The sequence below is a fragment of the Panthera onca genome, chromosome E2 (assembly GCF_046562875.1).
Source record: "Panthera onca isolate mPanOnc1 chromosome E2, mPanOnc1 haplotype 2, whole genome shotgun sequence".
Taxonomy (NCBI): domain Eukaryota; kingdom Metazoa; phylum Chordata; class Mammalia; order Carnivora; family Felidae; genus Panthera; species Panthera onca.
Genome location: NC_138353.1, coordinates 28,230,971 through 28,244,887, shown reverse-complemented (window position 1 = coordinate 28,244,887; position 13,917 = coordinate 28,230,971). Strand labels below are relative to the sequence as shown.

Sequence of the window (13,917 nt, the reverse complement as noted above, 5' to 3'; positions counted from 1 at the left end):
ACGGTGACACGTTCACGCACAGGAGGGGGCAGAGAGCTGGAAGGGAGGGAGAGGGAAGGTGATAGGTTGAGGGAAAGGCAGAACCCACTGGGGGTGAGAGCCTCTGTGATGTTCTAGAAAGAGGTGTAAGGTGTAGAAGAGGCCGTGAGAACATTCCCAGAGGTAGAGTCATTTTCTAGATGGTCTTTCTGAGCATGGAAGCCAGATGATGTCTGCCACTGAGGTTGGTTCACAGGAGGGGCCCCACTAGGAACCCCACATGGGGGATGGAAGGAGGGAGAAGATTCTCCAGCTTGCCTAAGTTACCCGGCACCGTTGTTCCCCCAGGAACTCCATGGGACACACTCTGAATGCCCCCAGCCGAGGCCTATCCTCCTGGGGCTGAGGTCTCATTAGGAACGCATGACGGGAGCCAAGAAGCTTCCAGTCCCTACTTGTGCCTTCAGCACCTTCCTCTCCTTCAGCACCCATGCACTCTCTTCCCAGGGTCTCCCCATCCGAAAAATCTGGCCACCCAAATCAGGGGGAAGCACCGGGCGGTGGAAGTCAGGGCCAAAGGGGGTCTGGATCCTCTCATTCATCCCTCACAGGGGGAACTGAGGCCGGAGGAGTAAAGCCAACCCCATGCCAACAAGTTAGCGGCTGAACCAAGACAATAATATTTCTATCCCTAATAATAATGATGATGATACATGTGTGTTGAATCCCAGTCCCCCGTGTCTCCCTCCAGGATGTAAGCTGCAGGAATGGATATTGGAGCCGGTGGACTTTCAGATCTTGTGGCCTGAGGTGGGGAAGAACCTGGGAAGAGAGGAGCTTCGGGCGCCTCTCGGATCGTCCCACGTGGGCGCCTCAGCGACGGGCGAAGCTGAGTGCCTCCCGACGTGGACATTTCTAAGCGGTTAGATTTTCTCTCCTTCCCAACCCTCCGCCCCACCCCCACCCCTCCCCGCAAATGGATAACAGGAAACAGCCAAAGCTTCTTAACTTTTCTTTAATCTTCCCCTCTCTGGCAAACGGAAAAATCAAACGGTAATTGTCTGGGTGATCTCATTATTGTCAACAAAATCCCCGCCTTGAAGTCAGAATCCGCTGAAACGCTGACACATTAGACACAAAAGGAAACCGTGCTTGCATCTTGTTCAATAAATAAATAAGGCTGGCGGGAGCTCGGCGCGGGCCTGGCACGCGGAGGGGCCGGGCTGTCGGAAATGCCGGGACGCCAGGCAGAGCGATAGGACCTGGGAACCGCGGCCTCCGGGAAAGACGGGGGCCGCGGGGGTGGACGTCCTACCCCTTCTGCCTGTGTCAGTCCAGGCCCCGGCGGCAAACAGATGGCGTCTTCCAGAGGGACGGCGAGGGGACTTTGTGACGGGGCCATGCACGCGGGAAGGGGAACGAACGTGGGCCGCGAGGCACCCTGAGAGGACCGAGCACCAGTGGTGAGCGGTTACCCCAGCGAGGCCCGAAAGGACTAGGATTCGGAGCAGGTACCAGAACCCAGAAGGGGTGAGCTCTGGAGAGGCCGCCAGGTAGGAGCTGAGGCCTGGCAGGGAGAGAAGCAGGGAATGAACGGCTTGACTGATCCCTGGGCGCCACGTCCCGTTAGCCAAACACTAGCCAAACACAAGCCAAAGCGGGGGGGGGGGGGGGGGGGGGGGGGGGGAGACATCCTATCCCCCATGGGACACCCCCCCCCCCCCCCCCCCCCGCGGCATGCCACACTGGGGCCAACCTCAGCCCCTGCGCCCCAGAGATGGGAAGCCCACCCTGGCCTCCCCCTGCAGGCAGCCCATCCACGTTTGAAACATTCCACACTCCAGTTCCCGGCAAAACCAAGTTCAGGGCGTGGGGAGCAAGGCACACACATACTAGGGCGTGAGCTATAGTTTAAGGTCAGGAGGGGGAGTCTGGGAAGGCCGGGGCACAGCTGGCTAGGAGGCCTGCTTCCCTGGTCAAGGCAGAAAAAAATAAGGGTATCTCCCGTTTGATCCCCTTTTGATGCCTCCTGGTCTTGATTTTTCTGCCCTCGTATCAGAATCCTAAAATAAAAAAAAAAAAAAGTCACGGCAACAGATTGCTGATCACCCTTATGGAAAACGAGATACTTTAGGGGACTGAGGCATGATGGGGGTGTCACCTCCCTGCTCCCTTCCTCTCTGGGACGTTGCAAGCTTGCGGGGATAGGCCAAGCCCAAGGAGAGGTCCCACGTCCTGCTTGCACACAGGGCTCGGTGTTGACTTTGTGCCCTCTGACCTCCATTTCACTCTGCCCCGCGAGGCAGCCGTGGAGGGGGTGGCAGGAGGGACAGGCATCCGGAGACCCGAGTTCCCACCTGCCTCTGCCACTTCCTGGTTGTGTGACCCTGAACAAACCTTTCCCCGCTCTCAGCCTCAGTGTCCCCATCTTACAAGGGAAGGACACTTTGATTCGGATCTCCACCAGCTTAAGGCCCCAACGTGGAGAAGAGTGCCCTCCCTCGCTCTGCAGAATCCCCCTCCCTCCCCCAACTCCCTTCTATCCAAAAAGGAGCCGCTGGCTGCTTCTATACTGAAAAGTCTCATCTTATTTTTTGTGAAAAAATTCCCGGGAGCGCTTTGGATTTTTGCAAAGAGCCTCTTGCGTGCTTCACATTTGGCAATTTGCAGACAGCGCCCCCTGTCTTGCCTGCTCAGCCGGAGCCCCGTGCAGAAGGAATGAGGGAGGACCCAGGCATCCCTGACCCACTCCTCAGCCCAGAGATTTTCCGGATCCCCCCCCCCCCATCCCTCCTCCCTTGTGCCATCGCTGCATGTCTTTGGCAAGATGGTTCACCTCTCTGAGCCTCAGTTTCCTCATCTGTAAAATTGGGGTACTCATAGTAACTACATGACTGACAGTACGTATAGCACTGGCTTGATGCCTGGCTCACGGTCTGTCCTTCTGTCTGTCCACAGACAGCTACTGGGTTACCAGCCTCAAGTTCTGCCCTCCTGGGAGGCTTGGTGCACTTGGATCTCCTCCGCAAAACCAGATGGTTCTGATGCTTGCCCGTCCAGTCCCTACATGGGCCTCCCACACGCCATTCCCTGTCTTCCTTCTCATACACCAGCAGGAAAAATCCTCCCCGGGAGACTATGGAAATGAGGCTGAAAAGCCTTCTACAAAATGCAAAGGACCTCATGCTTCTAAGGAACTAAGAAAATATGTTTATCTTTTCATCTATCTATGCCTTGTCACCTTGAACAGGTTCTAAACTCTTTGAGGGTAGAAAATAAAGGCAGGAAACTAATGTTTATTGAACACTGTGGGAGACACTGAGTTCTCCCCGGTACCTGGTTCACTTTTCCTCCCCAAACACAAAGAAAACTGTATATCCCAATGTCCTTGTTGTTAAATGAAGCCATGTAAGTAGTTCTGTGCAATTAATTGAGGGCAAAAGGGCTCTTCCCAATTCTTTAGCTAAACTCTTCCCCTGCCACAGTGAACATGGGGGCTTCTTGCTGAAATGGGGGAACCAGAATTTGATCTTCTGGATCATGTATCACACGCATGGGGGAAAGCTGCCCTGGGGAGTGGCCTAGGTCTACAGCAAACCTTATAAGAGTGAAAAATAAACTCAGTCTGTTGAGCATCCAACTTTGGCTCAGGTCATGATCTCACAGTTTGTGAGTTTGAGCCCCGAATTGGGCTGTTGTCAGTGCAGAGCCCACTTCAGATCATCTGTCCCCTCGGCTCTGTCCCTCCCCCGCTCATGTTCTCTCTTTCAAAAATAAATAAGCATTAAAAAGAAAAAAAACCAAACTTCTGTTGTGTACTGAGCTTTGGGGGATGTTTGTTACTGCAGCATAATTACTCCTGGACTGACTGATACAAACACTATTCGGTGCAAGTATGTTCATATACATTATTATCTCACTTAATTCTCACCACTCTTAAAGTAGGTATCTTATCATCATCATCATCATCATCATCTCTGTTTTCCAGATGAGGAAACAGACAGACTCAGACATGTTAGGTCACTGGCCCAAAGTCAATAAGAGGTAGGTAGACCCAGGGGTAGAACCAGGTTTGTTTGCCTCCTGAGCTCTGGGTCTTAACAAGTAGGCTCCACCACCCAGAATGGGGAAACTGGGGAGGCAGGCATGTAAATGGCTAACTTGATATAGAAATGCCCCTGGTCAGTTTGGGGTCTTTGGTGAGTAAATCATCATCCTTCAAGTGTGGCCTTCAAGAGTCTGGGAAAAAATGTTCCCAGCTAAAAGTAGCTACAGCAGAGGGTCCCAGCCAAAGTCCAGCCAGAGGCTGGCAGACTTCTCCGATGGCTTGAAATTCCTGCTGGCTGGGGTTCCACTGGCATGGAAGTGTTTATGCTTGCCTCAAATTAGTTCTCCCACGCCTTCCAGGGCCCTAGACCGTATTTGGGATGGAAAAGGGAAAATGAATCCCGGTGGGGATTCAAAGGCATCAGAAAAATTCCACAGGGGCCGCAGCATCTCCACACGGGGACCAGGGCTCCAAGCAGTAGCATCTCTGGGGCTTCATACCTGGACTCTTTGCACAGCAGGGCGGCCGGCCCGCAGGACAGGAATGCCCTCACACACTAGTTCAGAGGAAAGGCACTTTTGGAAGGACCCTTATGAGGGCGAGCACACTTCCACGGCCAAATTAAGTGCAGGAATCAAGAAAGAAGAGAAGAAGATCTAACTGTTGTTTCTTGTCCGTTGAAAGTGGGCCTTTCTTTCTCCCTTCGAGAAGGTGCTATGGGATTGGATTCCTTTGGCTGTGAGAAGCAGACACCCCAAATAAAAGCATCTTCGTGGAAAGAAAAATTCCCAGAAGACCATGCCGCATGTACCCTTTTATGATGCCTAAAAGCAGGCAAAACAAAGTAACGTACTGTTTGGCCGTACATTTATATCGGACAAAACCACACACACACACACACACACACACACACAGGAATAATAAATATAAAATTCAGGGCACTACTCAACAGGGGGGCTCCGGGGTGGGGTGATCAGGGGGCTAGTTCGAGAGAGAAACACGTACCAGGGGGTAACTACAATGGGCAATATTCGAGTTCTTGAGTTTTGAGTTGAGCGACGGGTTCCTGGATGTTCGTTATATTAATAAATATACCAGTGGCATGTCATAAACCAAGGCTTGTGATTAATCCAATTCTGTCTACCTGTTAACTTAGGTCTGTCCTTAAAGGGGGCCTAAATAACAATCAACACTAATATACCATTTCCTGGGTGCTAGATGCTATAATAATCGCTTCACACATGCAAACCCATTTACACCTCCCAGCAGCCTTACAAGGTGGATCTTATTTTACACTCATTTTACAGACGAGGAGACTGAGGCAAGAGAGGTTAAGCGTCTCGCCCAGGGTCACACACCTAATGAGTGGTAGGTAGCTAGGCTTCAGAGGCGTCACTCTTGGTCGCTACACCGATAAGGATACTGACACCTCGTATAACCACAAGCCCAGAGTGGAGCCATTTGCAGGGCAGGTCAGTTCCGTGGCTCAGCGACATCGTCAAAGATGCCACTGTCACCACATCCCGCACGGCCACGATGTACTTGCATTTTCAGGCAGTCACGTGCAGTTCGGTAAAAAGAGTAATTTCCTCTGGTGTGCGGCGTTTCACTGGTGAGGAAATCCTTTTCCAGATCTAACTTTTGAGACTGAGCTGAGTCCCATGCCCAGACTCAAACGGATCATGGGCCACACTAATGGGGTTAGAACATTCACAGTTCACCCCCTGAGACCGCGAGGGTAGGAGGGAACGGCTGATGAGGGAGGGCAGTCAAGAGTGTTGGCCTCCGCCTCTGCTTGGGGTCGTCCCCAAGGGCTCTGAGAGGAAAAGCTGGGTGACCCCACTTGGGCTGTGAGCTCCCTGGACAGAATCCTTGTCTGTTGCCCTGCACTGCCTGTCTCCTGCCCAGTCAAGGCCCATTAAATAGCAGACACGCAGGTGTAGTGGATGCGTCAGTCCTGGAGACCATCCCCCTCACGGTCCCCTGCTGAGGGAAGAGGGGACACACCGTCCCTGGAGCACAGGTAGCTGACGTCTGTCTCACCCTGCCTCTGACCAGAGACGATTGGTCGAGGGTCGATCACCTGACCTAAGGAAAGCTATCCCACAGACTAGCAAATAGCCTGTGGTACATCGCAACACAAAGATCTCCCAAAAAGGTGGACTAGTGGGTGTCCGAACCCAGATTCCCCAGAAAGCTGAGCCTGCGTCAAAGCTTACCTGCTAACGTGTGACTGACAGACACAATCCCGGGAAGCAAGAATGACGGGCAAGGGTAAGTGAAGCCGGGAAGGGGGGTGAGTGGATCCCCCTTCAGAAGTGGAGAACTTACTCCCCAGCTCTGGGAGTGCTGGGGGCAGGTGGCCCCCAACTGCCCGCCCTCTTAGGAATTGCTCTCCTGAAGTCCCCTGTCCCCTGGTTACACGCCCTTCCGGGAGCAGCCCCATCGCCGGCTGATCAGCAGAGGGGCATAGAGGCCCTGTCCCTCACTCACCCCGACTCAGGACAACTCCGAAGGGTGCCTCCAGCCTCGGATCTCCCACTGAGACTGCATCACCCCCCACTTCTCCTTGAGTCCGACCTGCTGGTCCACAGGCCGGGACCCCGAGTGCACGCCCAGTAAACTTCCCGCAGAGGGAAGGGAACCCAGAGGAGCAGAAGGAAAGCAAAATTCAAACGTGAGCGTGACCTAGCTGGTCCCGGCTTCCCGAAAAATCCAGCGGAGTGACATCTTCACAGAGGACCCGTGGAAGAAGACCCATCTCAGAAAAGTCTGTGGAAGCGAGGACAGTGGGAAACTTCTGCCTCCTGACTCTCACTCGTCCAGGTTCCGTGTGCCACTCGGCCCCTCCAGGCGGCTGCCAGCGCCTCCGTGGGCACCGTTGGATCCGCACGGGAGCTGCTCCCTTCCCCACCTGGGCAAGTACAGAGGAGGCCATGCCACAGCCCGAGCTTTGCCCCCAGGGTCGCCGAGACAGCTAGCGGTGCCAAGAGATGCGATGACAAGAGATGGTGGCCGGGGCTTCCCACGCGCCAGGGCGGCTGGGGCCACTCCGGCTGGGGACGGAGCAAGGGACCCAGGGCCAAGAGCAGACGGGGTCATATGGATCTGGTCGAGGCCTGGTACACGGAGCCAAGCTGAGTCCCTGCTCTGGACTGGGGGTCATGAGGGGAAAGTCCGCGAAGAGCAGGAGAGTCGCCTTCAGGGTATTTCTTCTGGGCTGAGGAGCCTGGGCCCCATGCTGAGGGGACAGACAGACAGCCCTATGGGACAGCCACCTGGCACCCTGAATGCCCTTCCCGTCCCAAGGCACTCAGCGGAGCAGCGACCGTTCCTATTCTTAGAGCGTCACGAGATTTTATTGAGGTCACTTGAGGGGCTCTATCTCTTGTGGCCACAGCAGCCTCGTGCAGAAAGCAGGGGGGCCTGAGTCTCCACCTCCCACTTCTAGAGGAGTCCAGCAAGAGCCAGGCCCCGGATTTAAGTTGGACGGTTGGGGAAACTCGCTCTGCAGAGTGTGCTGCGAAGTTTTTCCTTCGCCAAGTGCGGCTCCGTCTATCTTGGCGACCCCTGAGGCGGCCCTGAAGCAACTGGGGTTGGGTGGGAGAGGAGACCACTGGAAAACCAGAGGAAGCCATCACTGCGGCAGCCACAGTGAAGAGAGCACTGGAGAAAGAACCCAGATGAAGAGGGAAACCAGACTCAGTACAAGAGTCACCCCTTATCCATGGGGAAGATGTTCCAAGACCCCCCGTGGATGCCTGGAACCGTGGAGATACCGAACCCTTCGTATTCTGTTTTCTCCTACACGTACATACCTACGATAAAGTTTAATTTAGAAATTAGGCACAGTAAGGGGCACTGGGGTGGCTCGGTTGGGTGTCTGACTTCGGCTCAGGTCATGATCTCACAGCTTGTGAGTTCGAGCCCCACGTCGGGCTCTGTGCTGCCAGCTTGAAGCCTGGAGTCTGCTTCCGATTCTGTGTCTCCCTCTCTCTCTGCCCCTCATGCTCTCTCTCTCTCTCTCCTTCAAAAATAAATAAACATTAAAACAAATAGAAGTTAGGAACAGTAAGAGATTAGCAACCATAACTAATGATCAAATAGAACAATTATAACAGTTTACTGTAATAAAAGTTATGTGAAATTGCTCTCTCTCTCTCTCTCTGTCTCTCTCAAAATATCTATTGTGCTGGGTTCTCACCCTTCCTGTGATGATGTGAGATGATAAAATGCCTACTGATGAGAAGAAGTGAGGTGACTGATGTAGACATTGTGAGCTAGTGTTAGGCTAACTATCGACCTTCCTGTGACATGTCAGGAGGAGGACCATTTGCTTGCAGAACGTGGTTGACCGCGAGTAACTGATACCGCAGAAAGCAAAACTGAGGATAAGGGGTGGGGGGTGGGGGGATGCGTTTCAGCCTTGAGCCTTTTTATCTACATTCTTTCTTCCGTCAAAAATTACCCTTCCGAAGCCTTGTGCACTGTGGGTGGGAATGTGAATGGCGCAGCCGCTATGGAAAACAGTACGGAGGTTCCTCAAGCAATGAAAAATAGAACTACCCTATAATCCAGCAATCCCACTTCTGTGTACCTACCCAAAGGAAACGAAATCACTATCTGGAAGGGATACCTGCACTCCCATGTTCACTAAAGCGTGATTCACAGTAGCCGAGACACGGAGGTAACATAGGCATCAGTCACCAGGCAAATGGATAGAGAAAACATGAATGTTAGTGAGAAGGCATAAACTTTTGGTTGTTAAGATGAGTAAGTTCCGAGGATCTAATGTATAGCATGGTGGTTCTAGTTGATCAAACTGTGCAATAGATCTGAAATTTGCTAAGAGAGGAGATCTTAACCATTCTCATACACTCACGCACAGACACACACATGCACAGGTGACCATGTGAGGTGACGGACCTATGAATTAACTTGATGGTGGGGATCTTTTCACAGTACACACATATCAAATCATCATGTCGTACACTTTAAATATCTTACATTTGCTGTCAATTATACCTCAGTAAGGCTGGAAAAAAAATTACCCTTCCTCAGCACCTGTCCTTTGGGGCCCTCATAGGAGATTAAAACCAAGCTAGAAATAAACAATCCAATTTATTTCTTTAAAACAATCCACTTTGGGGGCACCTGGGTGGCTCAGTCGGTTAAGCGTCTGACTTCGGCTCAGGTCATGATCTCACGGTCCGTGGGTTCGAGCCCCGTGTCGGGCCCTGTGCTGACAGCTCAGAGCCTGGAGCCTGCTTCGGATTCTGTGTCTCCCTCATGTCTCTGCCCCTCCCCGCCTCGCACTCTGTCTCTCTCTATCTCTCAAAAATGAATAGACGTTAAAAAAAGTTTTTAAACGATCCACTTTAAAAATGAGTTAAGGGCTTGAGTAATTTCTCGAAAGAATATGTGCAAATAGCCAATAAGCACACAAAAAGATGCTCAACATCACCAGTCATTAGGGAACTGCAAATCAAGACCACAACGACATGCTACTTGATATTATTAGGATGGCTGTTATCAAAAATATAAAAAAAAAAAAACAGAAGTAAAACAAGTGTGGTAGAGATGGGGTAAAACAGGAGGCCGTGCGCATTGCTGTTGGCAATGTAAAAACAGTGCAGCAGCTTTGCAAGACGGTACGAAAATCCTCAAAAATGAAACATAGAATGACCATAGGATCCAGCAATTCTACTTCCGGGTATTTCCCCAAGAGATGTGAACACAGAGACTCAAACAGACGTTTGGACACCCATGTTCATAGCAGCAATATTTGCTATAGCAAAGTGCAGAAGCGACCCCAGTGTCCTTCAGCAGACAAATGGATAAGCAAAATGGGGAATATGTGTACAATGGAATATTATTCAGCCTCAGAAAAGAAATTCTGACACCTGCTACAACATGGGTGAATCTTGAAGACACAGGCACTATGGTAAGTGAAATTAGCGAGTCACAACAGGACAAATACTCTAGGTTTCTACTCATATGAGGTACTTAGAGTAGTCAGATTCATAGAGACAGAAAGAATGATGGTTTCCGGGAGATGAGGAGGGGAAGGTGAGAAAGAGGAGTTAGTGTTCCATCGGGACAGAGTTTCGGTTAGGTAAGATGAAAAAGTTTTGGAGACCGTTGGTGGGGATGGTGGTGTGTGTATTGAATATCACAGAACTGTGCACTTAAAAATGGCTGTCATGGGCGCCCCTGGGTGGCTCTATCAGTTGAGAGTCTGACTTCGGCTCAGGTCATGATCTCTCGGTCCAAGAGTTCGAGCCCCGCCTCAGGCTCTGTGCTGACAGCTCAGAGCCTGGAGCCTGCTTCGGATTCTGTCTCTGTCTCTGTCTCTGTCTCTCTCTCTCTCTCTGGCCTTCCTCCACTGATACTCTGTCTCTCTCAAAAATAAATAAACATAAAACAATTTTTTTAATGGTTGTCATGGTACATTTTACGTTATGTGTCTTTTACCACACACACCAAAAAAGGAGACTATTTGGTCAAGTGCAAGGCCACTGTGCCCTCATTCATTGTGTAGATGAGGCTGAGCAGAGAAAGAACAGCTATGACAGCAGAGGCAAGAGGAGAACTTAGGTGTCCTGACACTCCAACCTTCAGCCCTGGCCCTTCAATTCAAGATTCTGAACTCCGTGACCAGCATCCCGACGCACGTCTCTACACAAGACCCTGCCCTTCCAAGGCTCTGGAGATCCACCACCTGGATCACTGACCCATATGCCCGTAAAGAAAGGGACAGGCGTAGGAGATTCACAGCTCCAGGCGGTAGGTAGGCATGCCAAGACATAGCCCAAGCTTTACCAGAATGTTCCTTAACGTGAAAAACCTTGGAAGTTCCCCTGTCGCAATTCTGACCACAAATCCCTCATGGCACCCTGTTGGCAATTCATCGAGGAGTTGTGTGGATTTCACGCCTCTCTCAGCAAATGTGGTCTGACGCTTGGCTTCTCTAGCCAGCCAAAACCCTGCAAGACTGCCTGCTTTCAGAACCTATCTCAGAGCATCTCTCTGACATCTAGACTAGGATGGCAAAAAGTTGGCACATGGACCACTCTACACCCTCCGCTGCCCATGGTAGGCATCACTAATCAATCAAGAGTCTATTCCCCACAGAGCAAGGTAAATGCCCCTGAATGGTATCGTCATAGCCTCCAGCTGTCCAATCACTCAGCAGTGGCACCTGAGGTAAGATCCAGTTGCCAGTCACCATCTATGCCAATCGAACACATTCTAGGCTTTTGGGAAGATCCCTTCTATCTTGACCTCAATTTCTTCACCTCTAATGTGAAATGATTTTTACGTCCCTGCCTGTCCTACCATCCAATGAATTCTATTAATGATGGACTGGACAATTCTATATTGTGGATAGCAGAGAGAAATTCCATAGGTTTCAAATGAAATTCTATGGTGTTTTTACTTTTTTTTTTTTTTTTTTTTTTTTTTTTTTTTGGCAATAGATCTGGCCTCCCCGTTTCATTTGCATCAGGGTAGGTCGTGAAGCCAGACATCGGGACCTGATTGTGCTCCTAGCCAGCGAAGTCACCAGTGCTTTCTGGGAGCCATTTCCCAATTCCTGGAAGGCCCCAGAGCCAAGTTGGTTCCTAACACTTCTCTTCGAAAACCTCCCAGAAGGAGAGAGTTAGGATTAACATTTCTGTCCCTCACATTGCCTCCCACATGGCACCCGACTTGTCCTCTGTCCTGGAAGGGTGGCTATGTCCCTGCAATGGCGCACACATAGTGTTTCTCATTTGCCTGCCGGCCAGCCAGCCAGCCAGCCGGGCAGCCCTCTCCACCCAGCCCCTGGCCAGCCAGCCAGGCTGCATCAGAGGGAGGGGAGAGGACAGGGCCGCCACTTGCCACCGCGCACTATAAAAGAGAGAGTATTAAATCTTGGCCCCCATCAGAGAACTGCCTTAATTAGGGTGGCGCCGAGCAGGACGCTGTAATTAACTGTGTGTCTGCGTTTCCATTTGAAACATCCATTTCCAGATCTTTGTGATCCAGTCTTCCAAGGGAAGCTCAGCCAGAAGCTCGGCACCCGCGGCCTCAGAGGAGAGGGATAGCCGCTTTCCCTGATCTTTCCCCTCCTTGCCCCCCTCAGGGTGAGTCTCTGGAGGTGGGAGCCCAGGGTCCTTCTGATAAGGGTGTTTATTATGGGCTCAACGCTACTGGCTCCCAAAGCGAGGGAACGGTGTCAGCGCAGGTAAGATGTCCGTTAGTTTTGTTTGGCCAGCAACCATCATTCCAGTAACTTTTATTTTCTTTGCAACAACAGCTCTAGGGACGGGCCATCTGTAGCTCTAGGTCCATGATCTAGGCTGGCCAATCAGAGTGTACCTCCCCTGGCCACAGTGATTGGTTCAGAATTGGTCATGTGACCGATGCTGAGCCAATAAGTGTCTGTGGCAGGACTCTGGCTGGAGTAATTGAGGAAAGGGGTATTTGGTGCTGGGGCTATGTTTGCTGCCTCGATGGGAGAGTCTGCCTGAAGATAAGGCCAAATTGGAAAAGGTATTTTTAAAAGATGAAGGGTGACAGAGAGAGAGAGAGAACTGATGACATCCTTTTAAATAACTGAATTCAGCCATACCTGAAGCAAAATACTCGGCAGACTTTTAATTATATGAGAGGCAATACATTCCCCATTTTTGTTTATGGCGACTAGAACAGAACGTCACTTGCAGGGTAAAGAGATCTGGTTCAAACAGGTCACTACATGGGCTCCATGAAATGCGGTCAACACGGATGTACTACACATCCGTGGTATGCCAGGCAGCGTGGAGAATACACCAGTAGACGAGAGTGGGCACCCAACCTTAGGGAGCTTCTGGCCTCATGGGGATGAGGAGACGTTAAGGGTAAAACCAGACTCACTGTTCTAGTGCCCCCCACGCATTGACGGCTTATCTTCTTTCTGGGTAACTTGAAGCACCGCCTGTAGAGGAGGGTGTCGTCTCTTTATTGGACAGCTGCTCTTGTGTCTACCCAGAAAGCAGGCCCTCTTAATCTGACCACAGTTCCTTGTGCCCGAGTGACTGGTGTGGAGTCACTTGTATGAATCAGCCCCTGGTTCCTAGAGTGGCCACATAACCAGATCTGAATCCTTAAGACACTATCCCCCCAGCCACAGTGACTAATGTAGGAATGAGCACAGGAATCAAGGTAGACTCATCATCATCAATCCTGGAGCTTTTTCTGGAATTGGTGGGGAAAAGATATTATTTTCCCTGGAGGTGCTAAGTAGGATATGGGCCTGATGCTACGGTGAGGGAGCACTCGCTGAGAATGAAGACAACAGAGAGCAAATTAGAGCCAAGAGAAAGACAATCAGAGAGTCTCTGTCCTGATAGCAAATATAGTTTGAGCACCTAGAACCAGCTGTGCCTGAAATCCAAACTTTTGGATAGTTTGAATGGGACTTCTGTAAGTACAAACCTAAATAATGTTGACTAATGCCCTAGGACTGAAGCTCCTGTCTATCAAGCCTCAGCCAAGCTTTTCATTCTTATCTCTAATAATGAGCTTCATACCCCAACTGACTGAACTGCTTCTCGTGCTGCAATACACCCAGCACTTTGTAGCACTTTTTGCTCTGCAGAGAAACTCTTTTCTCCCCTAACTGCCCATGAGAATCCTGCCCATCATTCAAGACTCACCTCATGGCTTCCTCCTCTGAGAAGCCCTCTGGGGGGCCCTCTTCTGCACCATACAGCAGCTCTGGTCCCTTGGACCTATAGATACACACCCCTGGCTCTCACCTTTCTTGTTGGCCAACGAACTCCAAGAGGGCTGAGAAATGGGTGGGACAATTTCCCCATGACCTCTTTCGAGCTTGGTTCCAAGCCTGAAACCAAATCCATTGCCAA

General features: G+C 51.1%; 1 long non-coding RNA gene across 1 annotated transcript; it reads left to right on the top strand.

The window, feature by feature from the left end:
• The first annotated feature begins 1,136 nt into the window (after positions 1-1,136).
• Positions 1,137-3,619, top strand: LOC144614688 (uncharacterized). Its single transcript, XR_013552656.1, has 2 exons — positions 1,137-1,532; positions 2,938-3,619. It is a non-coding gene; the product is annotated as an uncharacterized LOC144614688 (long non-coding RNA).
• Positions 3,620-13,917: the final 10,298 nt, after the last annotated feature.